The 17,576-nt window shown below is 36.0% G+C and overlaps 1 protein-coding gene across 9 annotated transcripts in view; it reads right to left on the bottom strand.

The window, feature by feature from the left end:
- LOC138692901 (uncharacterized) overlaps positions 1 to 15,626 on the bottom strand; it is a 163,226-nt gene extending 147,600 nt beyond the window's left edge. For all 9 annotated transcript variants that reach the window (XM_069816225.1, XM_069816230.1, XM_069816229.1 and 6 more), the window contains exon 1: positions 15,510 to 15,626. The gene's annotated coding sequence lies outside the window, so the exon portion shown is untranslated. The remainder of the gene's footprint in view (positions 1 to 15,509) is intronic.
- Positions 15,627 to 17,576: the final 1,950 nt, after the last annotated feature.

Below are 17,576 nucleotides of genomic sequence, written 5' to 3'. Positions count from 1 at the left end.
TGTTGCGTGTGCTGTAAATTATTAAGTGACGTCTGTTATTTCATATTTTATTTCGTGTTTGATCATTTTTCTATGTTTTCTCTCCTCCAGAGCTATTAGTTTTTTTGACAACGTTTCAAGCGCAAGCACATCTAAGGCTCTCTAAATACTAGATATCATCGTCCGTCATTTTGATTCTCTTGTTTTATTATTTTAATTAAATTTATTTTAATATTTTAGTTACATTTATTTTAATATTGTAATTACATTTATGTTATTGCATTTTTTATATTTTAATTACACTTATTTTTAATAATTTAATTACACTTATTTCAATATTAATTACTACTTTTCAAAACACACGATTAATTGAAACAATTTAAGCGATGGAAATATGTTGTAAGCAGATTTTAAATCAGAGCGAAGATTTGTGCATTAACAGACAAAAGGTTGTCTTGAGTTCTTCGCCAAGTGAAATGCTCTTTTATTTAACTCGCCATAACTAAAAACCAATAAAGATTTTGAATAGTAACAATTTTTAAAAGTAATTTCCATTCCTTTTCAACATTTCACTCGCTTCGACTCCCCATCTAAAGTGAAAAATAAATAAGTTTGCCACTAACCAACTTTTAAAGGTGTAAATGTCTATTTTTCTTTCCTCGTGTGTTAAAAACGATTTTAATTTTTTCTATGCTTTCCTCAATTATTCTTCCTATCAATTATAAAAATAACAGTGCGATTGACTATCATAGGAGCTACGACACGATATGCCGCTGCATACGCAAAATTTTCGTCTCCGCCACCGCTGCGAATATTTCGCGTTGGTGTAGCCGTAAACGTACGAATTTCGTTGCCGCTGCACAAGCGAAATATTCGTCGCCGCCACTACTGCGAATATTTCGCGTTGGGGTGGGGAGGCCTTAATTCTGAACTAGGTCACCATGAAAGCCTAAAACTCATAAAATTAAATGAAGTTCATAAATTGAAGAATACCGCTAAAAACACATTTTGTGGGATTTGCAGGATCCCACTTCCAAAGATAATAGAAAGAAAGTGAAGTTATGGGAAAAAATAGGTTTGAAGTTAAATTGGTCGGTGAAGGAAGCCAAAGACAAAGCAAAAACTTGAGAACGACCTTCCACAGATACAGAAAGAAAAAGAGCAGGTTAGCTCAGAGTGATCATAGGGTGTATTTCGCTTCTCTGTGTTGACGTGCCAAGAATCTCCTTGCTGATGACGTTTACTTGTTCAGAAATTTTACTCGTATAAGTAAGGGGACCTTCAATTATCTTCTGAATAGTAATTGCGAGGTGGGCTATATCACTATTTACGAAAATCTGTCTGTACCACATCTGTCTCTGAATCCGTTTCCTCTTCCTGTTCAAAAGGAGGTAGGCCGCAGCAGCAGCTGTCTGCTCCGACCTCTCTCCAGAAACTCGCTAAAAAATTGAAGCAACCAGTCGCACTGGATATAAAAGAGTCGGCAGCATGCTGCGACGATAGCTCCCCATAGCATGATGCGTGGCAACAAATATCCGCATGCTATAGGCAACCAGGTTGGTTCAAGTTGCCTCAGTGTGTTTATGATGTCACATTAAATTGCTTCCCCGTTATGTTTCATCATGCTCACTGGATTCAAAACTTTCCTATTTTAAACGCATAATTTCAGTCAACCCATGACTATTTTAGTGCTTTAGACGTATTAACAGAAAGTGTGGCCAGATTTCTCGAATGTCAAACGCAGAAACGTTTCATGTTAAAAAGTGCTAATAAATGCAGTTGAATGTGCGAAATGAAATTTGCATTTATAAGAAAAACCCACAAAATATGCATTTATAAAATATTTTTAATCGAACCTAAGAATCACATTCTGCATAGATGTATTAACTTTTATTCAGAATGTCACATCAATAAAAGCGTACAAATATTTTTTTAACTATAAAGTTTTAAAGTTTTAATCAAGTTTAGTGTTAAAAAGAACATAAGAAACAATGTACAATTATTCATTAAGTTTTGCGGTCTTGTTATAATATAACAATAAATGAATAACAATAGCGTCATCTTGAAGAGCAATTTGTTTCCTTTCACTTCCATTCCTTCGAGATGGAACATATTCGCTTCTACCAATTTAAACAATCAACATACTTGCTATTTCGATTAAATCAATTGTTTTTTTATCCAAACCACTGACTTGCACAAACTGTACTTGTTGCTATCAGTTTAATTTATCGACTTTCCTTCTAAAACCAAAACATCAGACAGAGATGGACTATACTCGCTTCACTGAGTTTAAATCACTAACATATTACCTCAAAGATCCGAACTATCAGCTAGAAGTTGAAAGTGTGTGCTGTAAATTTCAATCACTATTTGCCTCCACATTCGAATCACCAGCCAGAGACGAAAAGTACTCATTCCTATCGGTTTGCATCACGGACTCTGCCTCTACATCTATACCCACACAGAAGATAGAATGCATTCAATATTATCAGGTTAAATTAACTGCTCTGATCTCTATATCCAAACTACCACTGAAGCTGGAATTCATCCCTATCAGTTTAATCACTGAATCCTTGTTTGTATATACATAAACAATGACGAAGAGGTGGAAATAACCACTATTATTGGTTCAAAGTAGTAGTAATAGGAATATAGTGCGTCTCATCAAACTTTCTCGGCGCTTCAGTCGACCGACCAGCGACAGGTCCTCGCCACCACTCGCTGCCGTCGTTGGACATCCCTGTTTTATGACTAATCAATCACTAAGATACCGATTCAACTATTCTCCCGAGTTCGTCTCCACTTCCCTGGATGGCTAGTGAATCCTCTAATATTTAGCTTATTTCAACACTCCTGATTGGTGTTTATCTTACACTTCATGGATCAACTCTTATTGTGTACATGTCAAGATAGAAGGAATGAGGGAAAAGAGAGACAGAGATTACCAGGTGAAAGCTGCATGGTTGGTGAATCCCCGTCCCCCGAAATTAGCTGTCTCAGTCTGTCTTCGGCAGATTTCAGTAAAGGTACGCAGTGAGTCAGCTAAAAAAAAGTGTCGTTTATTATACTTGTATTTTTCAATAGTTACATTCAGTGCATGATCATGTACACATTTTGAAAATTTACACCCTTTGACACGGAAAATGGTCGCTCCTCTGTAGCGTGAATTTGTCTTGTGTCGTTCGGATTAACGCGCGATTCAATATTAAGCATCGAGATCCGAGGATGAAGTCAAGTCGTAGCAGCGGCGTACAGTATGTGTATATCGCGAAACGACATATTCCCTACGAAGCATTAATATAGCTTAGCGATAGAGCTCTTTCTTTTCGTTCCAAAGACCGGGCTTCGAATCTCTCTATGTAAAACGCACGAGTGTAAACACGGCGTACACGATGATGTCCGAGCTATTCCAAGGGTTGCCATAATTAAGAAACACAAAAACCAGGACATGATCGACACGTCAATTCGATATAAACAGGAAACGTGTGAATTTCTAAGAAACCTACACTGTATTTAATATAGAAATTAAAATAAATTTATTTAATATGGACAAGGTTGTACTCTTCGGTAATACACATTTTTATCTATCATCTTCTTATTTGGCATGGACATTACATTATTATCATTTAGTTTGCCACAGACCATTCAAGTCTATGTGTCAGGATCATAGTAGGTCTACCACTCTATATTTCTCAGAACTGTGAACAGAAGAAGTGAACTCTGAAAGACCTTGTGAAATTCACTGACATTTACATGACTTAAGTGATAATCTGCCTCTGATTGAGGTTCTGGCTGATATTAACCTCTATTATTATCAGGTACTACATCTCACTTGACGATGTCAGAGGAAGAACAATAGTTTGTATGCATCTGAAGTCTGATTGGAGTAATATGTAGCTAATCGGCGATATATGCAATGGAGGGGAAAGAAACTGGCCACCCCACCTCATTATCTCCTGGTCTAGTTGCCTCATAAGTGGTGCGTTGTTGGTATCACTTGTGAAGTTCAGACGTCTTTGGACAGTTCACTAAACCAGTGACAATCTATTTCTTTCTTCTGTTCACTAAGCTTTCATCAAATAATTTGCAGAATGTTTCGTGTTCTGTACTGTCCCGTTTTATACATATTTATATAAATATGCTCTAATATTTCTCTGAATTTCACTTTCCTTTTCCCGTTCCCAAACATTAAACAAAAAAAGGAAAACACTATCGTACTAAGAATTATAGCATATTCTTCGCGATGTAACCTATTTTACACAGATTAACATATTTTTATTGTGGCCTTCCATCTAGGTTGTACACTGAACCGGAAATTAAAGGACAGAATGAGAAAGGAAATACAAAATATCAATTATTTTGCGTAGTTTTTAACTTAAAGGGGAGACTAGTGGTACCATATTCAAACATTGTAAGTGTGCTTAGGCTAAACTTAAATTATCAGAAATTATTGCAATTTTCCAGATTTCTGTCCAACTGTATTCAAAATCGTGGACTTTAATCTTTTCGGCTTTTCTTTCTTACACTATAAAATCACGGACTGTCTGCAAAATCCGCGCCATATGGCAACCCTACAGCTAATAGAAGTGGCCACTCTACAATACTGCCACAATTACTTCTGCCTTGACTGTCGACAAGGAAGATTCCTTTAACGCTAGAATAGCCCAGGAACAGTTTAATTAACCCCTAATGCTTTCTCTCCGCAGAGTAGACAAACTCGTAAGTGGACCTGCCTGTACAATACAGCCGCAACCTCAATGTTTCCGATGCCGATTACGTACTGACCGAGTTGTGTTGTGTGTTCGTGCATTACACCGAAGTATACGCTTCGAAATACTGTGAATTTATTTCACACGGAATATGTCTAATGTATTATTTCAGAAACCATATTAGTCTATGTAGGCTATTTACTTACTGTATCAGATGCGCTCGTATCTGTCGCTCTCACTCTGCTTTTCTAACAAATACTCGAGATAACAGCGCTCGAAATGATCAAGTCAGGGTTTTACTTCAATTTGTCAAGCTATACTTGTACTTGTAATAATGTGTAAAACACATATTTTTTACTTACTTACAAAAGACGACATTTAAAAGTGATATAAATGTTTACACCTCTGACTGAGGTTTTGGCTGATATGTACAGCCTCAGACACAAAAAGTGACCGCTCTCTTGTAGCGTAAAATTTGTTTAAGTCCACTTCGGGCAGCGCCTGGCTCACACGATTAGGAAAAGGATATTTATTTTGCACCTAATTTACTCCTTGCATATACCTTCGCTATAGATTATTCATAAGATTTAACCTCGAAACAGACAGAAAAAGCAACAAACAAACAAAAAGGAAAAACAGAGCGAAGTCGTGCTTAATTCCGTCACGTGTAAACCTAAGCTCTCATGAAATCAACGGAAGTCATCTGAAGAGGACTTACCGTATGGCAGCCAGTCTTTTTTTTTTTGTCTAAGACTGTACATCTATTACCAGCCAGTACATTTCACTTAAAGATATGTGTCAGGGTTATTTTATTGGGTTATTTTACGACGCTGTATCAACATCTATGTTATTTAGCGTCTGAATGAAATGGTGATAATGCCGGTGAAATGAGTCCGGGGTCCAGCACCGAAAGTTACCCAGCATTTGCTCGTATTGGGTTGAGGGAAATCCCCGGAAAAAACCTCAACCAGGTAACTTGCCCCGACCAGGATTCGAACCCGGGCCACCTGGTTTCGCGGCCAGACTGTGTCAGGGGAAGAACAATTGTATACATCTGAAGTCTGATTAGTGTAATATGTTATTGCTACTGCCACAGCTTATGCTGCTAATTTATCCATAATCTAAATGCGCCAGATATTTGTGTGTAGAAATATCAACAGGAGTTTGTAGCCTCCACGTTCCCCAGACCTCAAACCTTGTGACATCTGTGGGGAATGCTAAAAAAACAAAGTATATACAATAAATTCTCTTGTGCAGGAGTACTTAAAGAATATATATAAAAAAGAGAAATTAGATGCATTAGTTCACAGAAACTACGATATAAAGTGAGAACGACAATTTGAGAAGATGTGAAATACTGGTATGTATTCCAGAAGCTCCGCGCCGTGGCGTAGTGGTCTAAGGCATCCTGCCTAGGACTCATGTTACGGAATGCGCGCTGGTTCGAGTCCTCATGGGGGAAGAAATTTTCTCATGAAATTTCGGCCAGTGTATGGGACCAGTGCCCACCCAGCATCGTGGTGCACTTGGGGAGCTACGATAGGTAGCGAAATCCGGTTGCGAAAGCCAGCTATAACGGCTGGGGGGCTCATTGTGCTAACCACACGATACCTTCATTATGGTTGGATGATCGTTCACCTCTACTTCGGCATGTGGCCGTGAGGCCAGCAGCAGGCTGGTCGATCTTGGCTCTTCGTGAGCTGTAGCGCCACGGATTATTATTATTATTATTATTATTATTATTATTATTATTATTATTATTATTATTATTATTATTCCAGCAGCTACTGTGAGAAGAGTGGGTTTCCAACACTGTGTTACATATACCTAAGTTTAATCTGGTGAAATGCTGAGAGATCTGCAGCAATGACCAGTCAACTGGCCAACATTCGGTCCGTCATAAACTGCAGAAAGCAATAAACCTATAACAATGTTCCGAAATAAATTCTAAAACAATCAACAAACTACAAGTGCTGGCATTTTCTGTAAAGAATTGGCTCATTATATTCCAGCTGGCAGAAACAAATCAGCATTTGAAGTAGAAATGAAAGTAACACAAATAGTACTGGAAAACCTACTAAACAAAACGCCTAACTTCAACACAGCAATGTTACATTTATCAGTAACTTCTAACAACACCCCAAAAAAAACAATCAATTATAGACAGCCAAAAAATTGTACACATACTAGAAAAACTAAGCAAGATAAATTATCCTGCAATGGATCCTACTGCTACATCAATCTAATTGCGGATATCCTTCCAAAAAGAGGAACAATAATGCTTAGTTGATTGTTTTTTCATGAAAGAACAGTTCAATAATTCTACGGCCAATGATGGCACACCACATCCCTATGCATTGTACAGTGAAGTCTCATTCACGAATACTGGCTTCCCTGCTAAGCAGTAGGGGAGAGATGGGTAGTATCGGACATCGGGTAATATCGGACAGTGACTTTCTTTCATCTACCACCAGATGATAGTACCTGAATGACATGGTTACGTTTCTGTGATGTCGCATAAAGAAACGTAACCATGTTATTCTGGTACTACCATCTGGTGGTAGATGAAGGAAACGCACTGTCCGATATTACCCGATGTCCCATACTACCAACTCTCCCCTATCTGTTATGCGATGCTACGTGGACATTCAGATAAAACCAAGCCTCGTCAGAAAAGAAAATCGGTCTAGGATTAATTTCATTACTTACTTTTCTAACATCCAACTTCAAAAATTAAATTTACGATCGTAATCTTGCGGCTGTAATTCCTGAATTTCTGAAATTCTGTAAGTAGTGCTTTCGTTTCAACAGTATTTCCCCCCCCCCCAAATGGCATATGCTTCAGAAATTGTCTTCTGTGCTACACCTATAGCCTACGTCTCAGGGACTCTTGAGGACTATGCTCTAAGGTAGCTCCTAATCATCACGTTTTTCGTAAGTACACAGCACTTTTGCCTGATTTTGCGTTCATCCAAAGAACCTGTTTTATCAGCTATTTCTTCAACTACCTACTAGGGTACGTATATAGACCATCAATCTCATTTGTGTTCAAGTTTCAGCTTGATGAATTAATTATACCAGCATCTTAAACGTTTGTCCTTTTAGGTTTCTCGCACTTTTGAATATATCAAATATCGTCAATTGAGGTAGATCTTACACCTAAATTACTAGATGATTTTAGGAAGCATAAAAATAATTCCAATGTGTGAAAATGATTTTTCTCAGGCTGAAAACGTAAATACGATGTTGATTCTTTAAGGGGTACGGTATCTAATATTTTGAACATACTGTCAGACCAAAATAAAGATTTTTTTTTACCAAGGAAGGTAATATAAGTTGCAACATTTATGTAAAGTTCCGAGGAAAATTAAGATACTACTTTTTATAAATAAAATGTCACTGTACATATAGGCCTATTGAAAGAAAGTAGATTTTATAAGCTTTAAAATGAGCTACAATTCAGTTTTCTAATTAAAATACATAAAAGTTATGAATTTAAAATAAATTTCAGTGTTCTAATTCGAAATAACTTTTTAAAAACCCATATAGGCTATTTCGTTATAAAAATATCCTAAATATACTGCAGTAAAATGTGGTTTCGATAAAGGCAAACGTGTGTAAAAATGTTCATGAAAAACGGTGTCATTATGTTCCAGGAGCTTTGTTAGTTTTGTGTCGAATGACCCAACTAGGCTATGTAAATAACATTAATGTAAATAAAACAAGTAACGCAGTGTAACTTATTACCTCTTAATATACAAGGTGTAACAACTTTAATGTTTAGAATTTCAGGAACATGTTCCCTGACACATTCTACGTTGATTAAACCTAACATACCTATATCCGAAATTGAGAGGTTACAGAGATAACAGAGCTGGAAAAAATAGAACTTCTTGCAGCTCCAAGCATTATACCGTTTATACAAAGACTATTTTAGGGCATTACTAAGTAGAGATACATAAGAAACATTTGAAAAGCAGTGAATGAAGGAAATTTTACTTTTAAGAGAAATTAAATTAAAATTGTTTAGGTTGCTAAGGAAGCGAAACAGACAACAGTTTAAAATAACAGTTGTGAGAAAAATAAACCGTATTGTGACTAGTCTTTTTATTGAGTTTTGATCATTAAAACACGCCTTTTGTGTACACACATCAGGAATACGCCGACATAGTTCATGTGTATGGACTGTGTGATGGCAATGCAACAGCAGCTGTTTTGACATATCAAGCACGGTTCCCAAATCGTAGGATTCCTAGTGCACAGGTATTTTCACGTGCCTATTGGCAAATTTCAAGAAGTACAGTGTTTGGAATCTTAAGGACATTTTTTTCAAAATTCTTCTTTCATACTCACAAGTAGTTGATATTAAAATGTAATATGGTACTAATAAAAATAATGACATAGACATGTCACTTTCGGAAATTGGTGTTACTTCTTTCAGTATTCAGCGATAAAATTAAACTAAAAAATTTAACTTTGGAGTACAAATAATCCAAACCTATAGAACTCTGGATATAGGTATGTTAGGTTTAATCGACGTAGAACGTGTCAGGGAACATGTTCCAGAAATTCTAAACATTAAAGTTGTTACACCCTGTATATAACACAAAACCCACGCTTGAACAAAAGAGCAGTATAGCGACCTCTCGAGGTGAGTTACAAATCACAAATATTCAATACGCTTTAACAACAATTTCGTCTCCATTTTCATCTGGTATTCACATTTTGTACCTGTGCGGGAATTTTAGGATATTTTGCATAAAAGTAGGTTACATTTGCCGATTTAAATATAAATGAAATTATTTTCCTATAGATTATTTGTTACCTCGTAAAACCTATTTGTGCGTGTGGGGAAGAATAAAGTGGACTGGGAAGGTTCCCTACCTATGCTTCCACTTGTAGCTAGCTAACTTACCCTAACCATAAGGTTCTTGCTATTTGCTACGACGCACGCATGCATCTGATTTCAGGAGATAACGAACGGCCTACTAAGACTATCACAAATCGATAAATATCGAAATATTTTCGAACTGCGTGAACTTTTTTACATTTTGAAACATTTTATTTCTTCTGTACGATAACCTTCTATTGTTACGAAATAATAAAACCTTCGTAGTCACATGGACAAGATCAATAACAATGTTACTGTTAAAATTAATACTAATTTTCCTAGGTTAGTTTCGATATGAATAATTCCAACACCAGCAGACAACGAAAGTCGTTACAAAACCGGATATAGTTTATTTTAGAGCAAGTTGCAGAGTTTCTAGTGGCGCAGTGCTTAAAGGACCTTGCGAATGTAAACTGTCCACGGATATTCCCTTAATATTTCAGCATCGCTAATCCTGAGTTCGGTAAGTACCGCAAAACAAACAAAAGAAGGAATTATGTTTCGCAATGCGACAATATTTTTGGAATGTACGATCCGGAAAATATTATTCTGATTTGCAGATAATGCAACTTCATCTGTTGCAGTCAACAATGAATACTTCATTTAAATGCATCCTACTGTTGAAATATTAAGCTTGATTTTAAAGAATTAAAGGTGCCACTAGAACTGTGCGAACATATGGCGAGCTTGACAGTAATCAGCATTCACAAGTAAAAAATGCGGAAGTAGAAAAAGATCAACTACCAAAATAATGACAAGAACCATTTCGGAACTGTAATGTATCAAAAGGGCCAATCCCTGAGTTGATGAAAGTACTATATCACGTAGGTAAAATTATCATAGCAATAGTTAACGGTAATGTGAATGTTCATTAGTTCACAATTCAAGATGGGCTAGGTTATAGAACTAATCTGGAACAAAAGGACAAGCACAAATAGCATTGTCAAAATCATTTGTTCAGACTCTGAAATATTGGAAATCAGTAGGCTTATCTGGGTCATTCCATGTCAAACCAACAAATGAATAATTACGTTTTAATGTTGTATCAGATTTTAATGATATTTTCAATGCGAGTTGTGTCTATAGAGCACATTAATAATATTGTTTTAGATTTTGAATGGACAGTTTTTCTTAGAAAATTAATAATTATTATTTACAATTGCGTTACCGCGATAAGGTACAAACTGTATTTGCCTTCGTAACGCAAAGAAAAAAAAAAAAGTTGAGTGGCAACACCAATTTCGCACCGAAATATGGGTGGAAAGTGGGGTTTGTCGGAATCACTCCATTGAGGTGGAAGATTTGGTGATAAGGAGGGGCAACACATCTCGTTTCCATGCGCTTTCTTACTGATCACAGAGAAAAAGTTTTCGTTTCAGTGACAAGTTAGGTTAGTTTAGGCTTTTGGTATGCCTTGCATATACTCACAATTATCTAATAATGTGCCCTTTCTTCCAAGGCATACCAAAAGCCTATACTAACCCAACCTGTCACCGATTCGACCTCACGAAAACTCGCTTTTTTCTCTGATCAGTAAGGAAACGCATGAAAATTAGATGTGTTGCCCCTCACTGCCATCTATCCCTTCCACCTAGAAGGAGTGATTCCATTTGCCTGTATGAATCTCTGCCCCCACTTTCACTGCAACTTTCTACCCCTATTTCGATGCAAAGTTGGTGTCGGCACTAAATTTTTCTTTTGTTTACGGTGCGTATGACTCGACTAAAAACCAAGTAGGTAAATACATTTGTACCTTAACGTGAGACCGCAATGGTAATGAAATGTCAAATTAATTTTTTCAAGTTAGAAAATGTCAATTCCTTAGTAAATTAGAGTTAAAAAAAATTCGTATTTCTGAAACTATAAATGTTAGAGAGGGTTCTGTTTAAAACTATTTGTATGAGTTTAAGTGTTTAAGTATGTAGCTTATTCCAAACAGAAAGGAAAACAATGTTTACCCTTTTCCAAATTTTAATTTTTGAAAATTTCAGAAAAAAAATTTAGTTCGCTGAAACAAAAACATTGTTAAAAAGACATGTTTTGTGAGACTATTGGTAATATTGCATGATGAAATACCAACTGGGTCATGATACAGGCTCTATGGTACCTTATATTAATTCTGGAGGAAAACTTCTCCATGAATTTTAGAAGTTCAGAGCAGGTATAATTCTATATTAAATTCATCACTTGTATGCGTAGATTGTTGCGAGTGGACTATGGTTTTACATGTTTTTAGATTTTTGAAGTTTTACATAGTTTTGGATGGTAGCGTAATGTTATGTTTGTTGGTAGGCGATGGTGGCGATCAAAGTAGTGAAGTTAGGTTAGCTTAGTTTTGTTTGGTTAAAGTTACCAGTAGTTAAGGTTAGGTTAGTTTAGATTGTTATGTTAGGTTACATTCGGAATTATGTTTCCGAAATTTTTTTATACCTTTCGAAAATCAAGCATAAAATAGTGAAAAAAAAAAAAAAGTTCGAAAATCGTGGATAGTCGTCCTCCAGAATTACCCCCATTTTATGCTTTTGAGCCTCTGCAGGTGTAACATGGTTTTGAGTCAGAGTGATTAATATTTTATGTGATTAAGTGTTCAGCATAGGTACTGTATGTCTAGTAGCTTCTCTCACTTTTTATTTCAGTCTTATATAACGATGCTGCTGTATCAACTACTGTGTACCTGGATTATTTAGTGTCAATGGGATTGATAATAGCAAGATGACACTGAGGATTTTCCATGGTAATACCAATAATTAATTAGCCCAAGTTGGAATGGAACCCATATCTGAGTGCAGCTCCGGATCAGCAGGTAAAAACATGCCACTGTCTGAGTTACGCCATTGACCTTTTGTCATATATGAAAATACTCTTTAGCAGTTTGTAAGAAGAAAGCTAGAAAAAACCATAAGGCACCTGGAAAAGCCTAAGAAGCTGGATAGCCATGTTCACTACATCATTTTGAAATCAAATAAGAAATGAAAATACGGTATAAGTTCGGGAAAAGACTGTAATTTCAAAATCAAAGAAAAAATAAAATTTCTGTGAGTAGAATGAAGATATTATTGCTCTTTCAGTAGCAGGCATCATTACTGTGGAAACTAATGAATTTACTGATTGTGATACATCACTTGTTTTCTTAACAAGTCTCTTAACAATTTTAGTTGTCACCAATATACGGGGAGGGGGACATTATTCTGCTGAATAAGTAGAGTTGAAAATGGAAAAAGTGAAAGTACAGTAGAGTCTCGATTATCTGAGTTTCAATTAAGCGAGGTTTTGTGTTATCAGAGCCTCATAAAAAAAAATTATTGTAACTTAAATTCTACACACAGCATTGCATGTTTGTTGCTTTCTGGTACCGTATACCACCTGATTTCTTCATTCTATTAAGTCTATTAAGTAAAGAGTTTGTCTAATATATAATCAAAACACAGTTTTTCAGTAACCATCCATTTTATCAAAGTATTTCCTTATCTGAGGTAGTCTTGGTCCACATTAACTTGGTTAATCGAGACTCTACTGTATATCTAAAATAAAATTTATTATCCTCAGTTGCATCATCACAAAAGCTTGAAGGAATTTCAAAAAATGAGAAGATGACATAACTGAAAGAAAAATTTAACTCTTCTTCTCCTCAAAGTGAAAAAAAATACTAGTAGGCTAGTTATTTTTCCAGTTGATCTGTGGTAAAAATTCGAGAAGAATTTGATGGCAAGGTATTTGTTTACTTAAGCTTAGCAGTACCAACTGTGGACAAATGTGGGGGGACAGTAGCGACATCTGTGACTAACCTTATCACACACAGCCTTTGGTCTCCTGCCATTTAGCTACCTCCTCAGCTAATCCACTCTAACCTTGTCACAGTCCTCGGCCTCATGCTACTTGGTATCCCCTCATCTAAACCACTCAAATCTTGAATAATTTCGAGGGAAAAATTGTTCCGGAGCCGGGTATCGAACCCGGGACCTTTGGTTTAACGTACCAAAGGTCCCGGGTTCGATACCCGGCTCCGGAACAATTTTTCCCTCGAAATTATTAAAATCAACTTTACAGGGAGTTATACCTGAAATCTTGATTTGCACTCAAATCTTGTCACAGTCTCCTGCCATGTCCCGTCACTCACCTATCTCCCTCATTTAACTCACTCTAACCTTGTCACATTATTCAGCCTCAAGTCACTTGCTATCCCCTCACCTAATCTAACCTAACCTAAACTAAACCTAATCTTTAACACGCAATATTTACGGAAGTACATATTGGCGAGGGATAGAACACACTGCAACACGATCAGATGCTACCACTAATATAGGTCTAATAGACCACAGTGCTGTTAGATAGTACTATATAATTATATCAGTAATTATAGGCACGAACAGTTAAAAAATTGAAGACCCGAAAATTTACTTTGTCATCCCTGATTCAAAACCTGGAATAACATTTGACAACTAGGCTATACTATAAAAAAATGGTACCTTATATTAATTCTGGTGGAAAACTTCTCCATGCTATATCACTAGTAAAAAACATTTACAATGATTAAATACCGCAAGTAAAATAATCCCAGGGGAAAAAAAGACGTTTCTATAAAAGAAGGATACACCAGTGTAAATGTTCAAAAACACACGTTCAGACAATTTTACAAGAAATGTATCAAGCTTTAAAACACCAGTGCAATGATTATCCAGGTGAAGGAAGACTGAAAGAAAGATTGATTCATAAATTTTAAGAAACATCTGTTGATCAAATTACTGACGAACGTGGGTTAGGCTACTGTAAATCACTGCAAAATGAAAACAGTAGTTAAAGAAGTTGAATTTGTAGAGCATTTCTGCGAAAGACTGTTAAAGTTCAAAACTCATGATGTTTTGTCACGCCAACAGTAAAAATGTTATTGTTTGCAAAACTGTATAAGTGAAGAAGAAAAAGAAGTCCTTTTCACATGTGACTTCGGAAGAAAATTACTCTTTCGTCTTAGAAGATGGAGTCCAATCATACCACTGGATAAGCTCACAAGGCATGATTCACCCGTGAGTTATATACAGAAAAATGTGAATTGAAGCAGTTTAATGTTTTCATTTCAGATTGCAGGAACCATAACACTGTTACTTTATACACATTCCAAAAAAACCACATCATACGCATTGCTAGAAATCAAAATCTTACAAAAAAAAAAGTACTAGGGTACTTCCGAAATGGCAGTGCTGCCCAACACAAACTTTTGGAACCACTTAAAACACAATTATTCTGTTTAAATTGTTTACAGGTTTAATTTTAAAAACAATTTAAACGTACAAAAACTTTTGGTTAAATGCCTGTTTCACTCCTAAATTTGGTAAATTTATTACATTTCTTGATATGAAAAATTGTGTATAAATTTAATTTGGCCATACAAAACATACACATATGCTTCTTACATAACAATAATGTACAATGTGGTCTTTTGTTAGAATGTAACATTTGACTCACTCTAGATTATTCTAATATTCCCATTTTTCATTATCCGCAAACATCCGTAGTCCCGATGGTATCGAATTTTCATCCGAATTACTTCTCCTTACGTCCCATAATCTACTTGATAATATTATTCATTTACTACCATATAGCAGAAACAAAAGGCTTATTCGTGATTTCTTCTCGACAAAATGAGTGTTGTTGACTAGTATTAAACATGGATCATCAAATACATAAGTGAAGTTATGAATTTCTATCATCCACCTGTTTGCGTAACGTGAAGGGCTTGGCAATGTGATTCTGTAATGCGAATTTTATCTGTAGGTCTCTTCAGCCCCAGGCAGACAGGCATGGCCCAGGAATGCCTTTCATCGATCCGTCAAATCCATCACGAAAACGAGACCAATCGTAAAATTGATATTAGACATTACATTATAGCTCTATATCTATATTAGTGTTACATAAATTCATTTCCATTTTCTTACCTTAATAGAACACAAATAATAAGTATAAACAATTAAAAAGTTCTCACTACATAAAACCCAATTTACATCTCCACAAATGAATCAAACTCACAAACTACACGGCAAACCTGCTAGGCAGCAGCACTGTATAAATGTCAACGATTCAAAGAAAGATATTACAATTTTACGAGAGCAAGAGGAGAATTGAAAACCAGTGTTTGAAACCCATTACGTAAGTTTATATGTATAATAAGACATAACAGCCCATTTCAGATTTAAGGAATATGTTATCTATGAGAGGTTACAGAATTTTTTTAAACTTACGAAGGAATAAACCTTGAAAATATACTGATCTTTGTAGCAATATAGTTTTACCTATTGCTGTCTTTGGTTTCGACCTCTCGTTTAAATCATGAGTACATTCTCGAAATAATGAATTCTTGCGCGAAAAGAACATTCTACGATAGCGCCACAAGGAGCACAGATGATAGGCTAGAATTGACAAACAGGATTCGACTCCCGGTGGATCCAACTAGAATCCCAATGTTAATGATATATTTTATTTAACGACGCTCGCAACTGCCGAGGTTATATCAGCTTCGCCGGTGTCCCGGTATTTTGTCCCATGAACCTGTCTCATTTAAGCACACTTAAATGCCATCGACCTGGCCCGGGATCGAACCCGCAACCTCGGGCATAGTAAGCCAGCGCTATACCAACTGCGCCAACCAGGCCGACGAGTAATCCCATTTCCCCCACCGTATCCATCATTGTTTTATTTAATCACCAAAATCACATGATGCCTACAGTTATTTAAAATCATCCGTCATCCCCGTTTCAGGCCATGGAGGCACACAGTGCAGGTGCAAGTGTGACAGAAGGCTAAGGCTCCCACCTGTATAGACATTCAGCATTAATGGCAGCGGGGATGACAGTCCAATGTGCGTCTCGCCTTTGCCCCCAAGGAAATACCCTTGGGCCACCCGCGTATTTTCTGTTGGAGGTTGAGTAAACTCCAGGGTCATAGTATGGCTGGAAGCATTAATTCAAGAGAGAAAATCCATGACCCCTATCGGATCGAATCCACGACCTGTAGCTTTACTCCTTATTTAACTGCGCACTACTGTAAATTGTATGGCGATCAAGAATTTTAAATCACTCGATCACAGATCTAGTGGTGCATGGCTACCACTAGAAACTCAGTAAATAGACACATTACCACACATCAGATTTACTCGTAGATCCTTTAGAATTAGAGCTATAGTTACTGTGGCTTCGGATATATCGATTTTTCTCTTGTCATAGTTTCTCTCTTTTTGTATCTCTGTTGGGAAGGATTAACTTTAGATATCCTTTTGTTTTGCCTCACATGATTTGTATTGTTTCACTTCACTAAAGACACATGTCTAAAATACGGTATTTAAATACACGATTCATATTCAATTTCCTTGCCACTTATAAATACTGTATATCTATAAGTAGACCTGAAACAGGAGCAAAATGATTATGCTAAATTTATATTGAATATATGACAAATTAAACTATGAACATTGTCGCTTTATAACCAACATATGACATGTTTTCAAGTAGGAACTATAAATTAATGCAAATGTTGTGAGCTAAATATAACAATAATTAAAGTAATAAAATACATTTGGATTGGCAGTATTTTCAGTCAAGTAATGTACTATTTGCTTAATAGTCTTTGTATATATTAAAATTTCTTGTATTGGAAGTCAATTTCTATTTTCTTTACCTTCACATCTTCCTACTTCTCATCACTATCTTAGCACAGTCTAGTATATACAGTCACGAAGCTCAATACGTAGTAATTGGTAAATATGCACCCATAGATAGTTGCTAACTACTAGGATCGCTAGGACCACAGACAATGCGAAATAGTACCTGCACAGTCTATTGTTCTAGTACCCTCATAAACTCAAGCTCGTGACTGTAGTATATATATATATATATATATATATATATATATATATATATATATATATATATATATACTGTGATCTTACCTTGATAATCACCCGTTTCTGTATCTAATATGCATATATACATTTCCTTTGTTTCACCATT

Source organism: Periplaneta americana, chromosome 17 (genome assembly GCF_040183065.1).
Source record: "Periplaneta americana isolate PAMFEO1 chromosome 17, P.americana_PAMFEO1_priV1, whole genome shotgun sequence".
Taxonomy (NCBI): Eukaryota; Metazoa; Arthropoda; class Insecta; order Blattodea; family Blattidae; genus Periplaneta; species Periplaneta americana.
Note: the sequence above shows the minus strand (reverse complement) of the source record. Positions and strands in the feature narration are given on the sequence as shown.